The 24,549-nt window shown below is 40.1% G+C and overlaps 1 protein-coding gene across 2 annotated transcripts in view; it reads left to right on the forward strand.

Moving 5' to 3' along the window:
• The first annotated feature begins 874 nt into the window (after positions 1-874).
• The window catches only part of LOC146615663 (interleukin-1 receptor-like 2), a 49,439-nt gene continuing 25,764 nt past the window's right edge, over positions 875-24,549 (forward strand). The window contains exon 1 of one of the 2 annotated variants that reach the window (XM_085374931.1): positions 875-1,016. The gene's annotated coding sequence lies outside the window, so the exon portion shown is untranslated. Of the gene's footprint in view, positions 1,017-6,025; positions 6,498-24,549 lie in introns of those variants that run through there. The other variant, XM_085374932.1, reaches the window with a different exon arrangement.

Here is a 24,549-nt window from a genome sequence, read left to right on the forward strand (position 1 = left end):
TCTATGGAAACTTGTTTTCACCATTTTAAAAAAAAATTCCAACCATAATATTTGGGGTTATTAGCTCACAATTCCTTGTTAGGTGTCTCACAATTTTTACTTAACCCCTAAGTTTTAGCTAGTAAATTGTCCCTATTCCACAAATGTAAGAGTGCCTCATTTTCTACAGTGTGAATTTCCAGAGAATAAATGTGATTCATCTGCAGAGCACAAGAAGCTTTAAACAGTTCTGTGGTTCTGAGTACCACAGAGGCCTATAAAAACAAGGCCATGGAAACAGTCACCTAATTTTAAAACCACATCCTTGTTTGCCCTGTTTCACATACATCCAGTAAAGGGCAGATATAGACAATCAAACACCGCCACACCAACATCTAACTGCCTGACTGACTTTGTACTGTAACAGGGGAAAGTTCTCGATTCATCCTCTCCCCAGAAACAGGCTAAAAAAGCGCTCAAAGTGCAGCAGGACCATTAAAATCAAAGTTTAGCATCAGTTGAAACACATTTCACGGCTAAAGCTCGACGTTGTGTCAGGCTGACTCCCCGTGCAGCCACAAGAGGGCTCAGTGTGACCGTCATAACACGCAGAAATGTGGGAGACAGACGCACTCAGGCTGCTGGAACCACTTAATGTGACAGAAAACGGAAAAAAAAATCACACACAACAACAACAACAATTGCACTTAAAATAAAGATTGTTTTAACAAGAACTAAAAAGGTGCTCCACAGTAATTGGCGTGGAAGAGATCAGTGTATGTGTGAATCACCCGAACAGCACGCTCTCCTCCCAAAGATTGCCCAACATGTTAGGACATCATTTGGCTTTCAAAATATCTCCCAAAAAGGAAATTGCCACATGTGCTTAAGTCCTCACAGAAAGAGGAAGTATGAGCTGCGAAGGACACGTCTAAGATGAGATTTTTTTGTTTCCACCTTAAGATGTTTTTACAAGACTTTCACGTAAACTAAGGAGGCGGTTGCCTTGACAGAAGGACTGACATAACAGCAGTCTGGTGAGTTTCCTGTGTTAAACAATGGTATCTAACACCATAACATCAAAACCTCTGAACTCTAATCATCCATGATGCTTCTGCATGTGTGGCACTCAACACAGTCTCATTTCTAGATCAGTGTCATGTTGACCAAAACAGATTTGGTACGAAGTCCTGTCGGTGACGTAAGCGCCAGACAGACTTTAACACATTTTTTTCTGTTCCTTCAAGAGACAGATTCAAATGATTTTCCTACTTTTAATGCTTTTACGTACATGTGCCCAGATATTTTACAAAAGCATTGCTCACTGGAGCCTGAAGTAAACCAACAGAGGACTCAGAAATAAAGAAAAAACACGTGATATTTATTTAAGCTACTTTCTTCTCACAAGCACACGCCCACAAACACGCTCACAAATGCAGTTGGCATGCTCCCTCTTAACCGGTGTCATTTAAACATGGCAGACCAGCGGCTGGATAAAGGATGGGAGTACAATGGTCAGTGTTGGGGAGTAACGGAATACATGTACCGCCGTTACGTATTTAGAATACAGTTACTTTGTTGAAATAAATGGATTACACAGCAGAATTTTCCTGTTTCATATTGTGGCGGGTCAGGACTGTTTGGGTTTGGTTTGACAGCTATGTTCTGTTGTTCCAGGCGGCAGAGTTACGGTTGCCATGGTTACAGGGCGACACGCGCTCTCTCTGTGACTGTGTGTTTCCTGGGTGAGAGAGCGCCTTTTTGTTGTTGTTGTTGTTGTGCTAAGCTAATAGGCAGAATGCTACAGGCATAGCCCTAAAGAATGTAGCCTTATGGGCAGTGTAGTCCGTGCTGCAGGGAGAATGGACTGCCATACCCGTTATGTGTCTGTGAGCGCGAGGAGGGAGAAAAAGGAGAGTGGAAAAGTAGTTATCGTAGCAGAAACGGGAGCTGGAAACATGTAAATATAATAATAACCACTGCAGCCAAGAAGAGTGCCTGACGAGCCCAGTTGTAAGTAAGCTATTACGACTAGACTGTATGCTGTGTTCATGTTTTCCTCCGAAACAATAAGTTCCGTTGGAGCAGCCTTTCAACTCCTCTCTCTGTCTCTCGCTAGCAAACTTGACCCAGACAACAAAGTAAAGCTATTTTTCGGCTACGAGCCCAACACCAGAGGTCCCTTTACTATGGTTCGGACCCGCGGACCTTCAGTAACAGTAATAAATCACAGCAATAGTACATTCACGTAGTTGTAAAAAGCATGATAATATATTAAGTAATCCAAAGTATTCAGAATACGTTACTCTCATTGAGTGACGTAACGGAATACGTTACAGAATACATTTTGGGGCATGTATTCTGTAATCTGTAATGGAATACATTTTAAAAGTAACTTTCCCAACATTGCTGGTGGGATGTGGTGAAATCTTAAATTGTTTTAATGGCTCAGTGTGGGGAAAAGAATCATAAGTCACAATCATTTCTATTGAGAGCTCCAGTAGATTTTCTTAGTGTGCAGGCTGTAATCAACTGACCTGCTGCCCTCTGTGGATGTCCACAACTGCAAACTAACCTGTTTATCCTGCACTAACCTGTAGAGCAGGGGTGGGGAACTCCAGGCCTCGAGGACCGGTGTCCTGCAGGTTTTAGATGTGTCCTTGATCCACTTGGCACCGACACTGGCACTCGAGGCCCGGAGTTGCCTACCCCTGCTGTAGAGGATTGTCATGCAACCTTTAAATAACATAGTTCGTCTACTTCAGTTTGTTTTGCAGCACGTTTCACATATGAAAAAATATAATGTCTCATGTACAGACCCAATATCTGATTTAAAAACATTTGAAATTTCCAGTTTATGAAATATCACTTAGCAGCCCCTACCTTTACATCTAACCTCTCTCCTTCCTCTCCTCTCCTGTCCTGTCTTTCTTATCTTTCTCTATCTCTGAGTGACGTTAGCTCTCTTTCTTCTCTCTCCATCTGAAATACAACAGCTGAACCTTTAGCTAGACTGTGAGACAAACTGCACACAAACGGTTAAAAAGCGTTATTTCTTTTATAATCGCTCCTCTTCTGTAACGCTAGCTAGGCGCTGAGGTACTGATATTTATGTAAATGTAGTGAGTAAAAGCAAAAGGTTGCCAGAAAAAGAAATACTCAAGTAAAGTACAGATACCTGAAAATTGTAAATACAATATCACAAGTCACCAACAGTCTACACAGTGAGTAGGCAGAGAAAAAGGGAAAAAACCTTCAGGTTACTCACTTAAACAGAAAAGAGAACATTTGCTGCGTGAGCTCGGGATATGTCTCACTGCTGAATTGTAGCTTTGAACTGGTACACATTTCTCGCAGCACATCCTGTTTGAAAATGTGACATTTACTCAGGGATTGTACTCGATGTAGGGCTTGACTCATATCTTGACGAATGGCTGTGGCTCATGGGGATTCCTTTATCCACTGGGGAAGCCCGGGTGTGGCTTCACACCTCTGTATAATTGCTTTGGGCTTGACTCAAGAGACTTTAATTGAATTTCTGGAGGAATTTTTTTCCCCTTATCATTTGTTGCTTTGATGGACTACCTCATCTCAACTTTTTGAATGGGCTCTAGTTAGGACCCAGTATGTCCGGATTCTAGGTTATCTGAGTCAAGTGCCGAATACACAGATATGCTGAAGCATGTTTTAAGGATGCCTTCCTGTGGTTTGTGTGCTTTGACATTCACAAACACGTGGTTGCCTTATTAATGCTTTAATGCAGCGGTTCCCAAACTTCTTTTGCTGGGCCCCCCTTTGTTTTACATGAAAAATGTTCGCGCCCCCCCACACGCACACGCATGCATGCACAAACACATCCTCCAACCACACACACACACAAACACATCCTCCAACCACACACACCCATATTTTGCTCCATTGCGGTTTATTTCACACCTCAAACATTTAGTAAACAATTAAGCAAATACAAGTAAACTGCAATAAATAAACCACTAACTCTTTTATGCTACGTCCGCACCTACGCGGGTATTTTTGAAAACGCAGCTGTTTCATCCACACGTAAACGGCGTTTCGAATCAGCGAAAACTGAGATTTTCCTCCTTTTTTGCGTTTCCGTGTGGACGAGGAATACAGAGTTCGTCACGCAGCGTCAAAGGTATGTGCCTTTTTTCATGTCACGCTGTGCGCCACGTTATTGTTTACATGAGATGAATTGCAGAATGGCAGATAGAGACAAAATACTGTTAATCTGACTATCTGCAGGTTTTACACGCTTACATATAAACACGCAGTTACTGTCCCTCCATTTACAAAGGCAGAGGCGTCACGGTGTGATTATTTTACGTGTAGTTTTTTTTTTCCTGTGTAATAATATTCAACATTGCTATCAATACATTTTTCAAAAAATGCCTCTCTGTGCAAAATGGGTTTAAAAACATAAACAGCTGTTTGTCTCTGATTTAGACAGGGGGTTGTTATTTGGGTGTTTTTTTACAGTTTCTCTGAGCATCTTGGGATGAATCTGCTGGGACGTCTACTCCTTGGGAAGATTGGCAGTTGTCTTGAATGTTTTCCATTTCTGAATGATCTTTTCACTGCATAATGATGGACTTCATATTGTTTGGAAATGGCCTTATAACCCGTCTAATATTGACGGGCTGAAACAGTTGCTTCTCTGTGATCATTACTGATGTCTTTCCTCCTTTGCATTGTGTTGCACTCAGCATCAAGGCAATTAAACCTCTGCGATATTGATCTTGTCCGTTAAGTGGCAGAGGGGGGTGTTAATTAATTTCAGCTGCTTTGATGTTAAATTAAATACAGGTGCATTAGAGGGGCAACAGTGAAACAATGGCATCTTCCATAGAATACCAGAATTGGTTAGTTCACCAGTGATGCTCAGTGCTTTTCACAGATGAGAGCAGGATCACCCTCAGCACATATGACAGACACTAAAGTGTCTGGAGAAGCTGTGGAGAAGAAGGTTTTGCTTGCTGTAACATCATCCAGCATGACCGGTTTGGCGGTGGGTCAGTGATAATCTGGGACATATCCATGAAGGGATACACAGACCTTTAGAGGACAGGCAATGGCACCCTGACTGCCGTTAACATGCCGAGTCCAAGGGTCCCTCTCCACCTGCGTCTCAGCTTGAGTCCATTGATTCGTCTCTGCAAGTGTGTGAGCACAATCCTGAATCCAAGAGTTCCAAACAAACAGCCTGAGTATAAGGGTCTCTGTCTTAAATGCAGATACCTGCTGAGCCTTCTGTGGAGTTCCTACATTGTTCCTACCCCCAAGCCTACACCAGGGTCTCCTTTGTTGTCAGCATCAGCCTTCTTGTTGTCAACCACCTGCTGCGACATGTGATTGCTCCATCTCAGCTCCTGGGCTCCCATCCATCTTTCAGCGTATTTCTGTCTCAGTGATCGCTGGCTTCCACACAAGCCTCTAGAGGAGTCCCCTCTCCTCCTTCAACACAGTCTCTCACTGAACCTCCACTGCTGGCATGTTGTCCATCTGCCTGACGTGTCCCATCACCAATGCCTGTCACCACTCAAACCATTAGAGGGTTTCAGTCACTGGTCTCTCAGGCAGCCCACAGAGTTGCTTTATCTGCACGATTGGCCACCTGGCCGGCCGTACGAACCGCCATCTTCCCCATGCTTGCCTCAATGCCGAGCTGATCCCAGAACTGTGTCTTGTGTGTTTGATTTTCTGGCTCCCTGCTTTTTCGCTTTTTGTTTGTAGTCCTGCTTTGGGGTCTCGTCCTCATTAAATCTGACAGTAAGGATATACAGTTTTTCTGCTTTCTGCTTCTTCTGGCTTAATCTTTTCAATTAGAACTATAATAGCGTGTATTTTCTTTTCCGCCAAAGTAAAATGAAGCGTTTTAAACATGCTTAGGGTGAATTTAGTTCTTCTGTTAATTCATTACATTATAGACATTTCTTTGAAAGCAAAGACTTTTTTTCTTTTGCGGAAAAAAACAACACAAAGATTTCACATTTCTTGCTGAAATCTTGCAACAGTTAAATATCCTGTGAATGAAAAGTGAGTTTTCAGTCATATTTAACAACAAATATAAATGTGCTTATGCTCTTGTAGACAATATGAGCAACTAAATATATTGTTTATATTTAACATCCGTGTTTATGTTATGGGCGTTTTTTCTGGTTAACAGTTAGTGAACCAGAATAAGTTATTTTTAGTTAACATAGCAGTGAGGGATTTGATTTCGGGAAGGTTTAGCTGATTTAACGCTGTGTTGAAATGCAAAGGAAGGAGAACAGAGAGCTGAGAGGTGCAATCCAAACACACTCTTCCTCCTCTGTGTCTGTGCGTCGTCCTGTGGAGGTGGAACAAAGCTGTTGAGTCACCGGCTGGGCAGCACGTTTGAGATTCCTCTCTGCATGCAAAGGTCAGAGGTGAGATTTCCTCTCTTAGGTCTGCCGTGTCGAGTAAACTGTCTCATCCTTCCTTCGCCTGTGTTGTGCCTCGGTGTCTCTTTTTCCTAGGTGAGTCAATATTTACCACTTACTTGTTCCTAAGCTGTTTATGTTCTTAATAATTTCTGACTTTTCTGGGGCAAACTCTGCCACTGAATGTGGCCTCGGTGCTCGAATTCTTAGAAATATGAGGTCTACCATTCGCCTGTTTACTTTTTCGAAAAAGTGCGTTTGTAATGTTTACCACAAAGGAGGCACACTTCCTTTCACACTATAGTAAAGATGCCCACTGCAGCCAACACAAATGTTTGATTTTTGAGCGATGGATAGATCTCATAGAGCAGGAATAGCAATACTGACACCTTTTTTCTTGTATAAAACTGACAGATGATGAGAAGAAAAAGGGACGATTTTCATGCCAAATCAAAAACCTCACATTAAAGGAGTGATTCATTTAGGTGCATTCTGGGTGGTTGTTCAGTGTGGGTTGTACTGTGCGGTTTTCTCGCAGTTTGTCATCTCCAAAGCTTATGTAGGAGTTCTTCCTGCATTACCGTGACTGAACTTTGTCAACATTGTATGTGCTTTTTCACATCCTGCAATGCCATGCAGCTGAGTAATTCCAGACCAACAGACTCATCAGGAATATTCTGTCCTAAAATGCCTAGAAAGTTTACAGAATATTATATAATGATGACATGACATTAAGGTCTTTAAATTTCAAATTTATCGATTCATGTATTTTCATGTATTTTCAAGAAAGGTAAAATGATCTTACGTGAACACTTTGCTGTCGCTGCACCCTGATAACAGGTTCCTGTAGCCACAGTGCTGTTTGTTTTGTGTGTTATCAGTACCCTGCACAAATATACCCAATGAAGGCTTTGATGACAGGAATGAGAGATTTGATTTAGGGAAGGTTTTTCTGATTTAATAATGTATTGAAATGCATATCGTCAAATCGGTTCAAGAGTTACACAGAGAGGCATTTGTTTGTCATGTTGTGCGGATATTTCAGCTTCTGTCCTTCCCCTTTAGACCTTTCTACCTCCCTCGGGAGTTTGGACAGTTATTTATAACTGTTATTTGTTTTAATCCAAGAGCAAATGTAGATGGCTGCTGCAGATGTAACATATGCACAGTGGTTTGGCTAGAAAATAAGAAAAAGTTGTGTGGGACTTCAGTCATTTTTCTGTTGTGTTAAAACAGGTTATTGCCCCATGTTTACATCAACTGTACATTGACTCTCCTGCTAAGAAAGAGGACACTGGATTTATTCTTTAGCATTATAAATGATGCATATGGGGATTAGTCAATACACTTGGTTCAGCTCTATAAACAGCAGCTTAAACACCAAGCTTGAACTGTGAACAATCCACCTGCAGATGTATGAGAGGGTGTCTGGTTGGGATATTTTCATAAACAATAGCCTATGAATATTTCTGTGTTGAAAGAGCAGGGTGATGAGGGATAGGCTAGACTGATGCAGGAGGAAATTAAGCAAATTGTCAAATATTAGTATAAGGAGGAGAAAAGAGGAAATTGAAGCAGGCACAGCTTGCTTAAGGCAGGGACTGCAGGGAGTGTACACAGTGATTTGACAGCAAAGGGAAAAAAACAAAACACTTGTAGGCTTCAGCTTCTCATGTGGATACGCAGTATAATCCCTGAACAAAATCTTGTAATTCTGGAGCATTCATCTGCATTCCCAAGCCTGCAGTTTGTTCGAGTTTAATAATAATAATAATAATAATAATACATTTTATTTAAATAGCGCCTTTCAAAGCACCCAAGGACACTGTACAACAGATAAAAACTGGAAATATACACAATGATAAAAATAGAAGATAAAAGTTAAAACATACAGAAATTTAAGAATAGGCAATTTTAAACAGATGAGTTTTGAGGGTGGACTTAGGTGAGTGGCGGCCGGTGAGTAGCGGCAGCCAGTCGCGCCAGCGTTCACTCAACCGGAAGACCTGGCTCATTCACAGCTGTATGTTACTGCTGCTCTTAGAAACTGTGTTTACTTGGACATTTAGACCCTTCTACATTATGTTCTCTTGCATGTTTAAGGTAGATAGCTTAGAGGAAAAATAACAGAGCCACAATAGAAAAAAACGAGAGCAGCCTTCTCACAGAGGATTTCACCTCAAACCAAAAAGCACAAACAAATTACCATTTCACACTACCTGCAATATTGTTTCCACAATGTGAAAAAACACAGTCACACTATTCATGTTCTCAGGCTCGGCTGAAGGAAGGGTAACTCCCGTTGCTTTCCCTTTTTCAGAGCTAAATGAGTCATGTATTTTGATAACCTCCCACAAGCTCCATGTCTTAAACTTAAGCCATTAACCCTTGTTCAAGGATGGCACGGTTTCTGCAGGCTAGTTTTAGAAAACTATTCCATCACTATTTCTGAGACGTCTCCCTTTGCGCTCTTAAGGGCTGAAATGTCATTTATATTAGAAAATTCCCACATTGTTCGTCTCTTATCAGGCCAGCAGGGATGGTCATCCTCACATTTCCGGGAAGGCTTCCTCATACTGCATCTTTAATTTAAAACAGAATTTCTCAGACATGGTTAAAAATAACTTGGTTTAGCAAACATGAGAACAAGATTCAAAGTGTTCTTAAGGACAGCGTGTTTCCTTTCAGCTTGTGAAAATAGTCTGATCTGATGCTTAACAATCAAGAGGCGTGAGCATCCTGAATTAGAGTGCAGAAAATTCTCTGGGTGCAAATAAAAACCTAAATAATTAATAAATATAAAAATACAGATATTTGGTTAGGAAAGGCTATGCAAACCATGAAATTCAGGTGGCGCTTGAGAATGCAAACACTATTTATTGGATTTAAAAGCAGCAACAGAAGGTAGAAACTTGGAGGTGCAAGAACAGGCGCACAGATTCTCCTCCTCTGCATATTTTAACAAATCCACAACAACTATACAAAGGAAAATAATCCAAAAGTCTTAGGCGTTATTTGAGCACACTAGGCTGTGTGCTCAAAGATAAATAAGTCATCTTTATGACTGACCTAGAATAGAATAGAATAGAATAGAATAGAATACTTTTATTTGTCAATTTCTTCAAATGTACTTGCCATACAAAGGAATTGAAATTACGTTTCACACTGTCCCATGCGTAGGCATTGACAACAATAAGGTGCAGATGCACAACAAAAACAAAAACAGCCCTAACAATAAGATAATAAATAGTAATATAATAATATAAATAGTGCTAAAAGAATACTAAAAATATATATATAGCAGCAGGTGTGTGCAATTGCAATGCAAGTCAGGAATGTTTTCAGTTCTTGGTTCAGAGAGTGTTTCCTTGTTGGAGAGTGTGGGGGGGTAGAGTCCAATCTGTCTACTATACTTCTACCAATCTGGTGATTCTGCTGGCTGGGAGCCGGGAGGGAAGAGAGTTCAGCAGTCTCACAGCCTGGTGGATGAAGCTGTTGGTGAGCCTGGTAGTGCGGGAGCGGAGACTTCTGTATCTCTTTCCAGAGGGCAGGAGGCTGAACAGACAGTGCGCGGGGTGGGTTGCATCGTTGACAATTGTGATGGCTTTGCGGGTGAGGCGAGTGGTGTAAATGTCTTGCAGGGAGGGGAGTGGTACACCAACTATCCTCTCAGCTGTTCTCACAATGCGTTGTAGAGCTTTTCTGTTATAGTCAGTGCAGCTACCGCCCCACACAGTGATGCAGCTGGAGAGGATACTTTCAATAGTTCCTCTGTAGAATGTAGTCAGGATGGGTGGTGGAGCACTTGCCCGCTTGAGTTTGCGCAGGAAGTAGAGGCGCTGTTGTGCTTTCTTGGCCAGTGATGCTGTGTTGGTGGTCCAAGAGAGGTCCTCACTGATGTGCACCCCCAGGAACTTGGTGCTGCTCACCCTCTCCACCGCAGCGCCGTCGATGGTCAATGGGGGGTGACAGGTGTGGCCTCTCTGGAAGTTGACAATAATCTCCTTGGTCTTACTGACATTTAGCAGGAGGTTGTTGTCTCTGCACCACGTGGTCAGGAGCTCAACCTCTTTCCTGTAGTGGGTCTCATCGCCCTTGGTGATGAGCCCCACCAGCGTTGTGTCGTCCGCAAACTTCACAAGGTGGTTGGAGCTGTAGGTTGGTGTGCAGTCATGTGTCAACAGGGTGAAGAGCAGAGGACTGAGCACACAGCCTTGTGGAGCCCCCGTGCTCAGGGTGATGCTGTTTGAGACCTTGTTGCCCACACGCACCACTTGAGGCCTCTGGCTGAGGAAATCCAGCAGCCAGTTGCAGAGGGAGGTGCTGAGGCCCAGTCTGTCCAGTTTACAGATGAGTTGTTGTGGTATTATGGTGTTGAATGCTGAGCTAAAGTCTATGAACAGCATTCTCACATATGAGTCTTTCTTGTCCAGATGAGTTAGGGCTGGGTGGAGGGCAGAGCAGATTGCATCCTCTGTGGATCGTTTCGCTCTGTATGCGAACTGGTGTGGGTCCAGGGTGGGAGGTAGGGTGGATTTGATGTGTGACATGACTAGTCGTTCAAAGCACTTCATAATAATGGGTGTCAGTGCCACGGGGCGGTAGTCATTGAAACAGGCTGGGGATGGTTTCTTTGGCACAGGTATGATGGTGGCAGTCTTGAAGCATGATGGGACAGTGGCTTGCCTCAGGGAGGTGTTAAAGATGTCTGTGAAGACATTCTTCAGCTCCTCTGCACAGTCTTTCAGCACACTACCAGGGATGTTATCTGGACCCGCTGCTTTCCGGGCGTTGATGGTGATGAGTGTCCTCTTCACGCTGGCAGCAGACAGGCACAGAGGCTGGTCGTGTGGAGGTGGTGGTGTTTTCTGTGGGCGTGTGTTGTTCTGTGCTTCAAATCGTGCAAAGAAGCTGTTCAGGTTGTTGAGCAGAGTGGTGTCGCTCTCACAGCTACGCGCTACAGGCTTGTAGTCTGTAATAGCCTGGATGCCTTGCCATAGGCTTCTTGCATCCTTGCTATCATTGAAGTGGGAGGTTATCTTGTGTGTGTAGTCCTGTTTCGCTTTCCTGATGCCACGGGACAGGTTGGCTCTCGCTGTTCTCAGGCCTATTTCATCCCCAGCTCTGAAGGCCTTGTCTCTGGCCTTCAGCAGCCTGTGGACATCTCCTGTTAGCCATGGCTTCTGGTTGGCTCGAGTTGTGATACTTTTCACCTGTGTTACATCATCAATGCATTTGGTGATGTATGAGCTCACCGTGTCTGTGTACTCCTCGATGTCTATGATGTTATTGTAGGTGGCTGCTTCCTTGAATATGTCCCAATCAGTTGACCCAAAGCAGTCTTGAAGAGCAGAGGTGGCCTCCTGTGGCCACACTCTTACCTCTTTCATAACAGGTTTGATGACCTTCACTCTCTGTCTGTATGCTGGCATTAGCATAACAGTGAGGTGATCAGAGGTGCCGATGTGGGGGAGGGGGATGGCTTTGTATGCTCCTTTTTCCTGTGTGTAGACCAAGTCCAATATGTTGTCTCCCCTTGTTGGAAAATGTACATGCTGATGAAACTTTGGGAGAACAGTTTTAAGATCAGCATGATTAAAGTCTCCTGCGAGGATGATGAAACCGTCTGGGTGTGCTGTTTGTTGCTCACTGATGGCCTGATACAGTTCGTTCAGCGCCGCATTTCTATCGCTGTTGTTGCTAGATGGAGGTATATAGGTAGCGACCAACAAGATCGAACTTACCTCCCTGGGCAAATAGAAAGGGCGACACTTCACGACCTACAGGGTGTGTCAGTCTTGTGAGCAAGTTGTTACTTTTATTGCTGGTTGATGCGATTCATTGAAGATCTGGGTTTCAATTCTCCATTGAAATCACATCCTCTTCCCCTTAAAATAAAAAAAAGTTTGTTGTTTTAGCTTAGCTAAGGACTTTTTCATCATTCTAGGAACATGGAAATGTTAAAAAGCTGACATTTGCCACGTTTCTCCAAAACATTTCTGCGCTGTTCAAACTATTCACAAGATGGGGTTAAATGAGGTTAAAGGCAAATTGGAGGAAGAGCAAACTGAAATTGAGTAAACATGAACATTTAAATGAGTTAAAATACTGCTTAGAATTTTTTTAAGGACAAACTTTAGCAACTTAATGTTGGTTTCGACTGATCAGTCAGTCAAAAAGATGAACCCTGAGCAGTGCTTGAGTATTGTGATATTTCCCTTCCTGAAGTCCAGAGTTTGTCTCCTACAGCTGCGAGCTGTTTGTTAACAGCAGTTGAAAGAACATTTTGTTGCTGTTGCACGTTTATCTGAATCACAACCGGAATCTGTATGTTTATGGTGACGCATACAAAGTTTGCAACCTCTGTTTAAAGCCAATCACTGCTGAGCTCACTGCTGTTTGTTTCCACATCATCCTTGATTTTAAATATTTGACTGCCCTACAGAAAGCACTTGTTGTTTCAGGCTCGTGCAGTTTTAAGCTGCTACACCAAACCTGCTGACAAACTAATTTAATTCCAACATAACATGGAATTGAAAGTAAAATCCTGAGCTACGCATGCACGTAAAGTGTCTGTCTTTTCCTGAGATGTTCGTGTTATCAGTACCTTGCACCTGTGACCGCTCTTCAGTGTATGTGGCAATCGCTGCCCTATAAACAGATGGACAAAGTTCACATGACTGAACAGATCTGTAGACCAAATGAACATTTAATCAAATGTAAACAGAAAACAGACGCTTGTTCCTCTCTGTCAGTTTGCTGTAGCGAAATTTAAACATTGCACAAATTTGGTCCGTTAGCGAGGCCCATTTCCCAACAGCTTCTGTAAGTTTTCTGCCATGCAAGCATTTTCAATAACACTGCTGTGGTTTACAACATACAGCTTGACTTTGTCCAATGAATGCAAACAGAAAAGGTCGTGCTGAAGATGATTAGCAGATTTTATAAACTGTAGATTATTGCTTTAAGATATCTTAAGATACGAAATGATTTCCAGCAGCCTTGCTCCTCTTGCGCCCTTCCCTAAAGTGGTTATCAACACTATGATAACGATATTCTCATCAGCCATTCACTCCTTCCACCATCTGTTCCCAGAAGCAGACATCTTTAGTGCTGCTTGCTCTGGAAAAACTGCATCACTTTCTTGTTTTGTGCCTTGACTGAAACTTAATCGGGGAGGTTTAGATTCAAAATGCTTTCTGATTAATTCATCCAAAACTTTTATTATTATTGTGTGGATGCTTTAAGCATCCACACTATTGAGTTCCTGTTTCTCTTTATTCTTTATTATTGTGTGGATGCTTTAAGCATCCACACTATTGAGTTCCTCTTGGGACTTCCGTACACTTTTTGGCACTTAACTACTTCCGCAATTTTCAGCCGATTTTCACCGTTCAAATTTTAAACTATTCTGCTATTTCTGCTAATGTGTGCTATGTCTTTTGGTATTTTTCACTATTATACTTTTTAAAATATTAAGCTTAATTTGTTCCATTGAAATGAATGGGAAACTTCTGCAATTCTGCTAAAATTTGCTTGTTTCTGAAACTTAACTACTTCCTCATATTTTCACGTAGAACAACCATTCAAACTTTAAAATGTTCTCAAATTATTGGGCTATTCAGGTATAAATCAGCTTTTTCAAATCTTTTACCGTTTTACTTTTATGCCTCTTAAAGTTTTCAGTTGCACAATTGTGATTTTTCACAAAATACATGCGTTGTTATGGTTGCTATGCACTTGGCTTCCAGTGTGCCACTGAAGGTTTTGCAGTCTTCTCTTCATGTCCGAACAACTTCTTGCTACTTGCTCAATTTTCACTCAACTTCCACAAATTATACATCAAAACGTAGGTATTTTTGCTGGCTTTCCGAAAATGTCACTATCATTGTTGTGAGATTTATAGAATTTTGGCAAATCTCCTCAGACCAACACAAAGTCGCAAAACTCTCCATAGAAAGTCAATGGAGAGCTTGTTCAAAATCACCGCTTGATTTCTGTAACGAGAGGCATATTCAAATCGTTATATCTCCTTAACGAAGCAAAGTTAAGACATAAGGCTTGTCCCAGTATATCTTCAGACACTCCTGACGCTCACAATTCAAGAATTATTTTCTCACCTATTACCATTCTGAAATGAGTTAGACTTGTTTGAGGGTAGGAAATTTGTCCTTCGCTCAGAGTTCTTCAGATTTCAAACTCTGGAAATGAACCACTTTTTTCTCTCGTCATAACTTTTTGTTGGATTTCCACAGAGACCTGAAAATTTCCATGACTGTTCACCAAAGCCTGCTGTCTCTTACGGTGAAAGAATGATATCGATACTCCAAATAGATTTAGAGTTAGAAAGCGTTGTTTGAGGGCAAGTCAAGGCAGTTTTTGCTTCGCTCTACTCAGTTATGGTGCATTACAAGTCAAATATCTTTAATAATTCATATTTTAATGATAAATTGTCAACACTTGAAGATTCCCCCATCTCTTCTGAACAAAACGGTGTAAGAATGACCGCTCTAGCCCCTACGGTTAGGAAATTATGGTCATTTGTTTGAGGGAAGTTGTCACTATGAGAAATAGACTGCAATAATCCTGTGTCTCTCTGTGCTGCGTGCACCTGTTTTGGCGGGAAAAAATACACAGCCTCTCTGATTGGTGGATTCAAATTCAGCAGCTCCCAGTCTGCTCTACTGAGCTAGAAACTTACTTCTCTCTCCCTGTGTGTGTGTGTGTGTGTGTGTGTGTGTGTGTGTGTGTGTGTGTGTGTGTGTGTGTGTGTGTGTGACAGAGAGAGAAAGCCTTTTAATGGGATGATCTCATTGTAAGATTTAAATTCAATATATTTAGAATGGTTGACTGAATTGGATCTTGTGTGTGTGTCTCTCTGTGCATGTGTGTTTCCTTATGTGTACATATTTGTGATTGTGTGGCTGTTATATATTTTTTTGCTGATTTTTTTCATTTAACAAGTATATTTGAGGGACCCTCAGCATGTTCAGCATTTTTTCAGCTGTCCATTTTGCTTTTCCAATTTTTCTGTTTAAGTTATTACTATTGTGCTAAATCATACTATTTCTGCTATTTTATAAGATTTGTGCTAAATATAGTATTTCTGCCAAATATAGTATTTCTGATTAATTAGAGTTTTTCTACCAAATAGCACAGTATTTTTGCTTTTTATAGGATTTTTATAGGATATTTATATTGCTTAATATAGTATTTCTGCTTTTTAAAGGATTTGTGCTTAATATAGTATTTCTGCTAAATTATAGTATTTCTGCCATTTTATAGTATTTGTGCTAAAACATAGTATTAATTTAAAATTACAATATTCATAGTTCATCACAGTGTCTCTGGTAAATCACAGTATTTCTGCTATGTTGTACTATTTTTCTAAATCATAGTGTTTCCATAATGTTTAAGTATTTCTGGCTAAATATATTCTTTCTGTTATCTTATACCATTTCTCCTAAATTCTTGTATTTTTGAGAAGTTATAATGTTTCTGGTAAGTTACAATATTTCTGCTAAGTTCTGCTATGCTATTGTATTTCTGCCAAGTATTATGTTTCCTCTAAGATATTGCAGTTCTGCTAAGTTATTCCATTTTAGCAAAGTTCCTTTGCTTCTGCAAAGTTTTTACAATTTCTGCAACTTTTCAGCTTTTTCAGCTAGTTTTTGCATACAGCTTAGCTTTAAAGCATCCACACTGCATTTTCGCAGGAAATGCAAATTTTTCTAGTTATTATTGTGTGGATGCCTTAATAGGCATCCACACTATTGAGATCCTGTTTCTCTTTCTTCTTTATTATTATTCCGGGTGTTTCCGTACACTTTTCGCCGTGGATCTACTTCCACAATTTTTGTGCTATTTTCACCGTTCAAACTCTAAACTGTTCTGCTCTTTCTGCTAATGCCGGCTATGACTTTTGGTGTTTATTACTATTATACTTTTTAAAATATTACACTTTTTTCCTTTAATTTGTCCCATTGAAATGAATGGGAAACTTCCACAATTCTGCTAAAACTTTCTTGTCTTTGAAACTTAACTACTGCCTCATACTTTCACCTAGAAACTCCATTCAAACTTTAAAATGTTCTCAAATGATTTGGCTATTCCTGTATGATTCAGCTTTTTCAGATCTTCTACCGTTTTAATCTTATCCCTCTTTGAGTTTTCAGTTGCAAAATTGTGATTTTTCAGAAAATACATGCGTTGCTATGGTTGCTATGCAATTAACTCAGAGGGGACAGTGAAACTGTTTGAATTTTCTCTTCATGTCCAAACAACTTCTTGCTACTCGCTCAATTTCCACTCAAGCCCCACAAATTATACATCAAAACGTAGGTATTTTTGCTGGCTTTCAGAAAATGTCCCTATCATTGTTGTGGGACTCATAGATATTTTGCAAATCTCAGAGTAACACAAAGTCAGAAAACTCTCCATATAAACTCAATGGAGAGTTTGTTCAAAATCACCGCTGGATTTCTCTAATGAGAGGCATTTTCAAATTGTCATATCTCCTTAACGAAGCAAAGTTAAGACATGAGGCTTGTCCCCGTATATGTTCAGACACTCCTGACGCTCACAATTCAAGAATTTCTTTCTCACCTATTACCGTTCTGAAATGAGTTGGACTTGTTTGAGGGTAGGAAATTTGTCCCTCGCTCAGATTTCATCAGATTTCAAACACTGGAAATGAGGCACTTTTTTCTCTCGTCATATCTTTTTTATGGATTTCCACAGAGCCCTGAAAATTTCCATAACTGTTCACCAAAGCCTGCTGTTTCTTACGGTGAAAGAATGATTTTGATGCTCCATATAGATTTAGAGTTACCAAAGGTTGTTTGAGCGCAAGTCAAGGCAGTTTTTGCTTCGCCTCTACTCAGTTACAGTGTATTACAAGTCATATATCTTTAATAATTTATGTTTTATCTCTGAATTATGAAGACCTGAAGATTCCCCCATCTCTTCTGAATAAAACGATGCCTGAATGACCGTTCTAGCCTCTACGGTTAGGAAATTATGGCCATTTGTTCGAGTGGAATCCTGAATGTCAGAAATACACTGAAGAAAACTCACACCTCTCTCTGTGTCTGTGTCTGTGTGTGTAAGGGCTGACTACAGCAGGTGCAGCTAATTTAACTGACCTACATATACCAAGCCCAGACTCTCCACAGCTCCTGTTCCCTTTACTGTCTGTGTATGTGTGTCTGTGTATCAATATTTCTCCTATGTTTAAGTATTACTCCTCAATCATAGTATTTCTGCTAAAACAAAGTACTTCTGCTACATCTCAGTACTTCTGCTAAATCATAGTATTTTTGCTAAATCATAGTATTTTTGCAGAATCATGGTATTTGTGCAAAATCATGGTTTTGAGGCCAAATCATAATATTTCTGTTATTTTATAATATATGTGCTGAATATATTATATGTGCCAAATCATAGTATTTATCCCAAATTATAGTATTTATGCCAAATTACAGTATTTCTGCTAAAAAGCAGAAATAGTCCTTTTTAGCAGGAATTTCTGCCAAAACGCAGTATTATTGCCAAATCATAGTATTTGAACCCAATCATAGTATTTCTGCTAAATCATAGCATTTGTGCCAAATCATGGTATTTGTGCAAAAACATAGTATGTCTGAAAAACCATAGTATATCTCTTATGTTATAGTATTACTACTAAGGCATAGTACTTGTGCCAAATAATAGTATTTGTTGCACATCATAGTATTGGAACCAAAACATAGTATTTGTCCCAAAGCATCGTATTTGTATGGAGTAATAGTATTTCTTCTAAATCATAGTATTTCAATCAAATCTCAGTAGTTGTGTTAAAATGCAGTATTATTGCCAAATCATAGTATTTGTACCCAATCATAGTATTTTTGCCATGTCATCGTATTTGTGCCGAATCATGGTATTTTTGCCAAATCGTGGTATTTGTGCCCAATTAATAATTCTGTTATGTTATAGTATTACTACTAAGTCGTAGAATATCTGTTATGTTATAGTGTATCTGCGGAATATAGTATGTGTGCCAAATCGTAGTATTTATACCAAATCACAGTATTTGTGCTAAAACACAGTATTTCTGCCATAGTGTGGTATTTGTGCAAGAACATTGAACTGTTATGTTATAGTATTACTACTAAGTCATAGTATTTCTGCCAAAACATAGTATTTGTGCCAAAGCATCGTATTTGTATGGAGTCATAGTATTTCTTCTAAATCATAGTATTTCAATCAAATCTTAGTAGTTGTTGTTAAAACGCAGTATTATTGCCAAATCATAGTATTTGTACCCATTCATAGTATTTCTGCTAAATCATAGCATTTGTGCCAAATCATGGTATTTGTGCAAAAACATAGTATGTCTGCAAAGCCATAGTATATCTCTTATGTTATAGTATTACTACTAAGGCATAGTATTTCTGCCAAATCATAGTATTTGTACTGAATCATAGTACTTTTGCCAAATCATAGTATTTGTTGCACATCATAGTATTGGAACCAAAACATAGTATTTGTCTCAAAGCATCGTATTTGTATGGAGTAATAGTATTTCTTCTAAATCATAGTATTTCAATCAAATCTCAGTAGTTGTGTTAAAATGCAGTATTATTGCCAAATCATAGTATTTGTACCCAATCATAGTATTTTTGCCAAATCGTGGTATTTGCGCCCAATTAATAATTCTGTTATGTTATAGTATTACTACTAAGTCGTAGAATATCTGTTATGTTATAGTGTATCTGCGAAATATAGTATGTGTGCCAAATCATAGTATTTATACCAAATCACAGTATCTGTGCTAAAACATAGTATTTCTGCCATATTGTGGTATTTGTGCAAGAACATTGAACTGTTATGTTATAGTATTACTACTAAGTCATAGTATTTCTGCGTTGTTATAGTATTTGTGCTAAAATGTAGTATCTCTGCCAAGTCATAGAATTAATGCAATTTCATAGTTTTTTTTAGGAAATCTGTTATGTTATAGTATTACTACTAAGTCATAGTATTTCTGCCAAATCATAGTATTTGTGCCAAAGCATCGTATTTGTATGGAGTCATAGTAGTTCTTCTAAATCATAGTATTTCAATCAAATCTCAGTAGTTGTTGTTAAAACGCAGTATTATTGCCAAATAATAGTATTTGAACCCAATCATAGTATTTCTGCTAAATCACAGTATTTGTGCCAAATCATGGTATTTGTGCAAAAACATAGTATGTCTGCAAAACCATAGTATATCTCTTATGTTATAGTATTACTACTAAGGCATAGTATTTATGCCAAATCATAGTATTTATGCCAAATTACAGTATTTCTGCTAAAACGCAGAAATACTACCTTTTAGCAGGAATTTCTACCAAAAGATAGTACTTCTGCTAAATCAGAGTATTTCTGCCAAATCAGAGTATTTCTGCCAAATCATAGTATTTGTACTAAATCATAGTACTTGTGCCAAATCATAGTATTTGTTGCACATCATAGTATTGGAATCAAAACATAGTATTTGTCCCAAAGCATCGTATTTGTATGGAGTCATAGTATTTCTTCTAAATCATAGTATTTCAATCAAATCTCAGTAGTTGTGTTAAAATGCAGTATTATTGCCAAATCATAGTATTTGAACCCAATCATAGTATTTTTGCCATGTCATCGTATTTGTGCCGAATAATGGTATTTTTGCCAAATCGTGGTATTTGTGCCCAATTAATAATTCTGTTATGTTATAGTATTACTACTAAGTCGTAGAATATCTGTTATGTTATAGTGTATCTGCGGAATATAGTATGTGTGCCAAATCGTAGTATTTATACCAAATCACAGTATTTGTGCTAAAACACAGTATTTCTGCCATAGTGTGGTATTTGTGCAAGAACATTGAACTGTTATGTTATAGTATTACTACTAAGTCATAGTATTTCTGCCAAAACATAGTATTTGTGCCAAAGCATCGTATTTGTATGGAGTCATAGTATTTCTTCTAAATCATAGTATTTCAATCAAATCTTAGTAGTTGTTGTTAAAACGCAGTATTATTGCCAAATCATAGTATTTGTACCCATTCATAGTATTTCTGCTAAATCATAGCATTTGTGCCAAATCATGGTATTTGTGCAAAAACATAGTATGTCTGCAAAGCCATAGTATATCTCTTATGTTATAGTATTACTACTAAGGCATAGTATTTCTGCGTTGTTATAGTATTTGTAAATAGTGTAAATAGGTCATCTCTTGTGTTGGAGTGCCCTCTTGTGGCGCCTTTTGGGTAGTGCCTTAGTAAACGGGAACCCTGTAAAAAGTGGCATCAGACTGATTTGTAGTGGAGAAATTTGTTGCCAGTTTTCTTAATCTTTAATCTGTATGCATGTTGTAATGCATACCCTGTTCTTAATCATAGAAACCACACCATATCACCTCTCCACATCCTCCTACTGTATGCCATACCTCCCTGTACCATCCATCTGACCGCAATAAACTCCACCTGTGGTAATCTAATCCCTGGATGTCAGCCTCTCCTTCTGACCGAGGATAGTTATAGTATTTGAGCCAAATCATAGTATTTGTGCTAAAACATAGTATTTCTTCCAAATCATAGTATTTGTGCCAAAGTATAGTATTTCTTCCAAATCATAGTATAACTGCACAATAAAGGTTCTTGAGCCACATCAGTGGTTGTGCCAAATCTTAGTATTTCTTCTAAATCCTAGTAATTCTGCTCAATGATAGAATTTCTGCTATGCTGTAGTACTTTTTTCTAGATTGTAGTACTTCTGCTAAGTCAAAGTATTTCATGTAAATCATAGTATTTCTACCAAGTCCCAGTGTTTCTGCTAAATCATAAATAATGTTTTAGTACAAATTGTATGATTTGGCAGAACTTTCTGTGTTCCAGCACAAATGCTATGATTTGGCAGGAAAAAAATATTATTTAGTATAAATACTAAGTTTGAGCAGAAATACTATGTTTAAACTTTAAAAAATTCTGCTATTTCTGATGATGTGTGTTATGACTTTTGACCATTGAAATGAATGGAACACATTATCAATGTGGTCACTGATTTTGCATGATGGGCTGAGCTGTGTTTTAGCTCAGTGAGATAAGCATCCGTTCTCAGACTGGGAGGCCTGGGTTCAAATCCAGCTTATGGCAACATTTCTTTCACTTAACAGTTAAACTTTTTTTTAACTCTTTTCAACACAAATTTCATCTTTTTCACCCCTTTTCAGCAAAATTTTCAGTTTTTTAAACCCCTTTTCAGCACAAATCCAAACTTTTTCAGCTCTTTTTCAGCAAAAACCTCTTTTCAGCAGAATTCTGCTCATTCACCTCTTTTCAGCAGAAATTCTGCTGATTGAACTCTTTTCAGCAGAATTTTCACCTCTTTTTTTGCCCAAATTCTGCTTATTCACCTCTTCTGAAAAATTTTCAGCCTTTCCACCTCTTATCAGCAGCTTCTGCTCATTTCAGCACAATTGTCAATCTCTTGTGATGGACCGAGCAGTGAAGGAAACTTAGGCACAGGTTAAAGTCCAAAAAATGATTTTTTTATTTAACCCAAAAAACATAATTGGTTAACTCATGCAAAAAGAATCAAAATCTTGGGCCCATAAAAGAGGTCAAACTAACAAAACTCTACTCAAAGTTAACAACACAACTGATAACTCAAACAAACTGACCTAACTTAATGAGACAAAGGGGAAACTTAAATAGTGGCTGATCAGCCCACAAAAACAGGAAAAGGGGTAAAACACACAAAACCTAACTAAACCAAACATAATGAACTCCAATTCCCCCCCATGGTCCCGAGTTATGGCGTGAACCAATTTGTAGCCTTCCTTTAAAGCTCGCTCCGCCCCTTTTCCACCTCTTGGCTCCTTAATCAAGGGACTGGAACAGCTGCAACTAAGGTAACTCAGAAAACAAAAGATTAATCATACATAACAGTGTAAACTAAAATGTGCGCACTTATTTTAGAATGCAGCGTTATGTGGATATGTGAATGAATTCTAAACCAAAACCAGTTATTTATTGTTCTGTAAATAAATTCCTATATTTAAAGAAAGAAATGTGAATGCAATATTACTTATAAGCCTCTACACTAACATGGCGACATTACCACTGTGTGGCTGCAAGTGCAGCCATCACACACTCCCCCTCTTCAGATCTCTCCCTGGGACAGCGAGAGAGACAGTCTGCAGTGCAGTTATCCTTGCCGGGGATGTGGTTGATGGTGAACCGGAATGGCTGGATTGCAAGGTACCATCGCGTGATCCTTCCATTTGTGTCCTTCATTCTCTCTATCCATTGAAGAGCCTTGTGGTCTGTTTCCAATATGAACTCCCGTCCGAGAAGATAATACCTAAAGGAGTCCAGGGCCCATTTGATGGCAAGTCCCTCCTTCTCGATGGTTGAGTATCGCACTTCCCTCGGAAACAGCTTTCGGCTGATGAAGGCCACTGGATGACGCTCTCCAGGCGGTCCCTGTAACAGAACAGCTCCCAATCCTCTCTCTGAGGCATCAGTCTGAAGAATGAAATTTCTCTCAAAATCAGGGCTGTGCAAGACTGGGCTCTTACTCAGAGATTGTCGTAGGTCCTGAAAAGCCATCTTAGCCTCCTCTGTCCAGGTGATCTTATTGGGACTTCGGGCACCAGTCAGATCCGTCAGAAGAGCTGCCCTGGCGGAGAAATGAGGGATAAACCGATGATAGAATCCTGCCATACCTAAAAATGATCTCAGCTGTTTTCTGGTCTCTGGCAAAGGACAGGATTCTATGGCGGTGACCTTATTGACTTGAGGTTTTATTACTCCATTTCCAATCACAAACCCAAGGTACTCAGTTTCAGCCTTGGCAATGGCACACTTAGCTGGATTAACAGTCAACCCTGCAGACTGAAGACGCCCCAATACCTTCTCCAGGTGTTTCAGGTGTTCTTCCCAGGTAGAACTAAAAATCACTATGTCATCAAGGTAGGCTGCAGCAAAATCAGACATGTCAGACAGTATCTGGTCCATCAGTCTCTGGAATGTTGCCGGGGCACCATGCAGTCCAAAGGGCATGACTTTAAACTGGAACAAGCCCCACGGGGTCCGGAAAGCAGTCAGCTCTTTTGAGCGCTTAGTCAGTGGTACCTGCCAATAACCCTTGCAGAGGTCTATTGTTGTCAGGTATCTGGCCTTCCCAAGACGCTCAACCATGTCATCAATGCGGGGAGTTGGATATGAATCAAATTGTGATATTGCATTCAGGTACCTGAAGTCTATGCAGAAACGGATACTGCCATCCTTCTTTGGCACCAGGACCACCGGGTGGCACCACTCGCTCTTCGAGGCTTCAATGATTCCTAGTGACAACATCAGGTCGATCTCCTCTTTCAACGGGATCAGTAGACGCTCAGGTATCCTGTAACTCATTCTCCTCACAGAAGCTCCATCTTTCAACACAATGTCATGTTCCACAATGTCCGTTCTACCAGGATTTTCACTGAACACATCTAATTTACACAGGTTTCTCACCTGAGCCTGTCTTTCCTCAGGAAGATGGTTTAGATCCAGGTCCTGAGGAGTGGGTTTTGGCAGATACTGATCATCCACTTCCTCCTCCTCCGAAACCTCCCGGATCAGAAAGACATCTGCTTTTGGTCTCTCCACCCATTCCTTAAGCAGGTTAATGTGCAGTACTCTGCTGGAGCGGGGCTGATCTGGAATAGCGACCTTATAGGTTGTTTGTCCAAGTTTCCTTTGGATCTCATATGGCCCTTGCCACTTTGCTAACAACTTACTGTCATCACTTGGAAGAAGCACCAGCACCTTCTCACCAGGACTGAAGGATCTTTGCCGAGCTGACTGGTCGTACCAGGCCTTCTGGTGCTGCTGTGCTTCCGCTTTGTGGGCTTGGGCCAGCTCCGTCATCTTCTCCAACCGTTCCCGCATCTGGACAACATAAGAGACAACATTGACAGCCTGTGATCTTTCTTGGTCACCCTCCCAAGTCTCCCTTAGAAGAGACAAGGGGCCTCGTACCTCATGGCCATACAATAGTTCGAAAGGTGAAAAACCTGTAGAAGCCTGGGGTACTTCTCTATATGCAAAGAGGAGGTAGGGCAGCCACTGATCCCAGTCTGTACCAGTT

This window comes from Diplotaxodon limnothrissa, linkage group LG16 (genome assembly GCF_057381915.1).
Source record: "Diplotaxodon limnothrissa isolate DT_005_m linkage group LG16, D_limnothrissa_male_GT1.1, whole genome shotgun sequence".
Lineage (NCBI taxonomy): Eukaryota > Metazoa > Chordata > Actinopteri > Cichliformes > Cichlidae > Diplotaxodon > Diplotaxodon limnothrissa.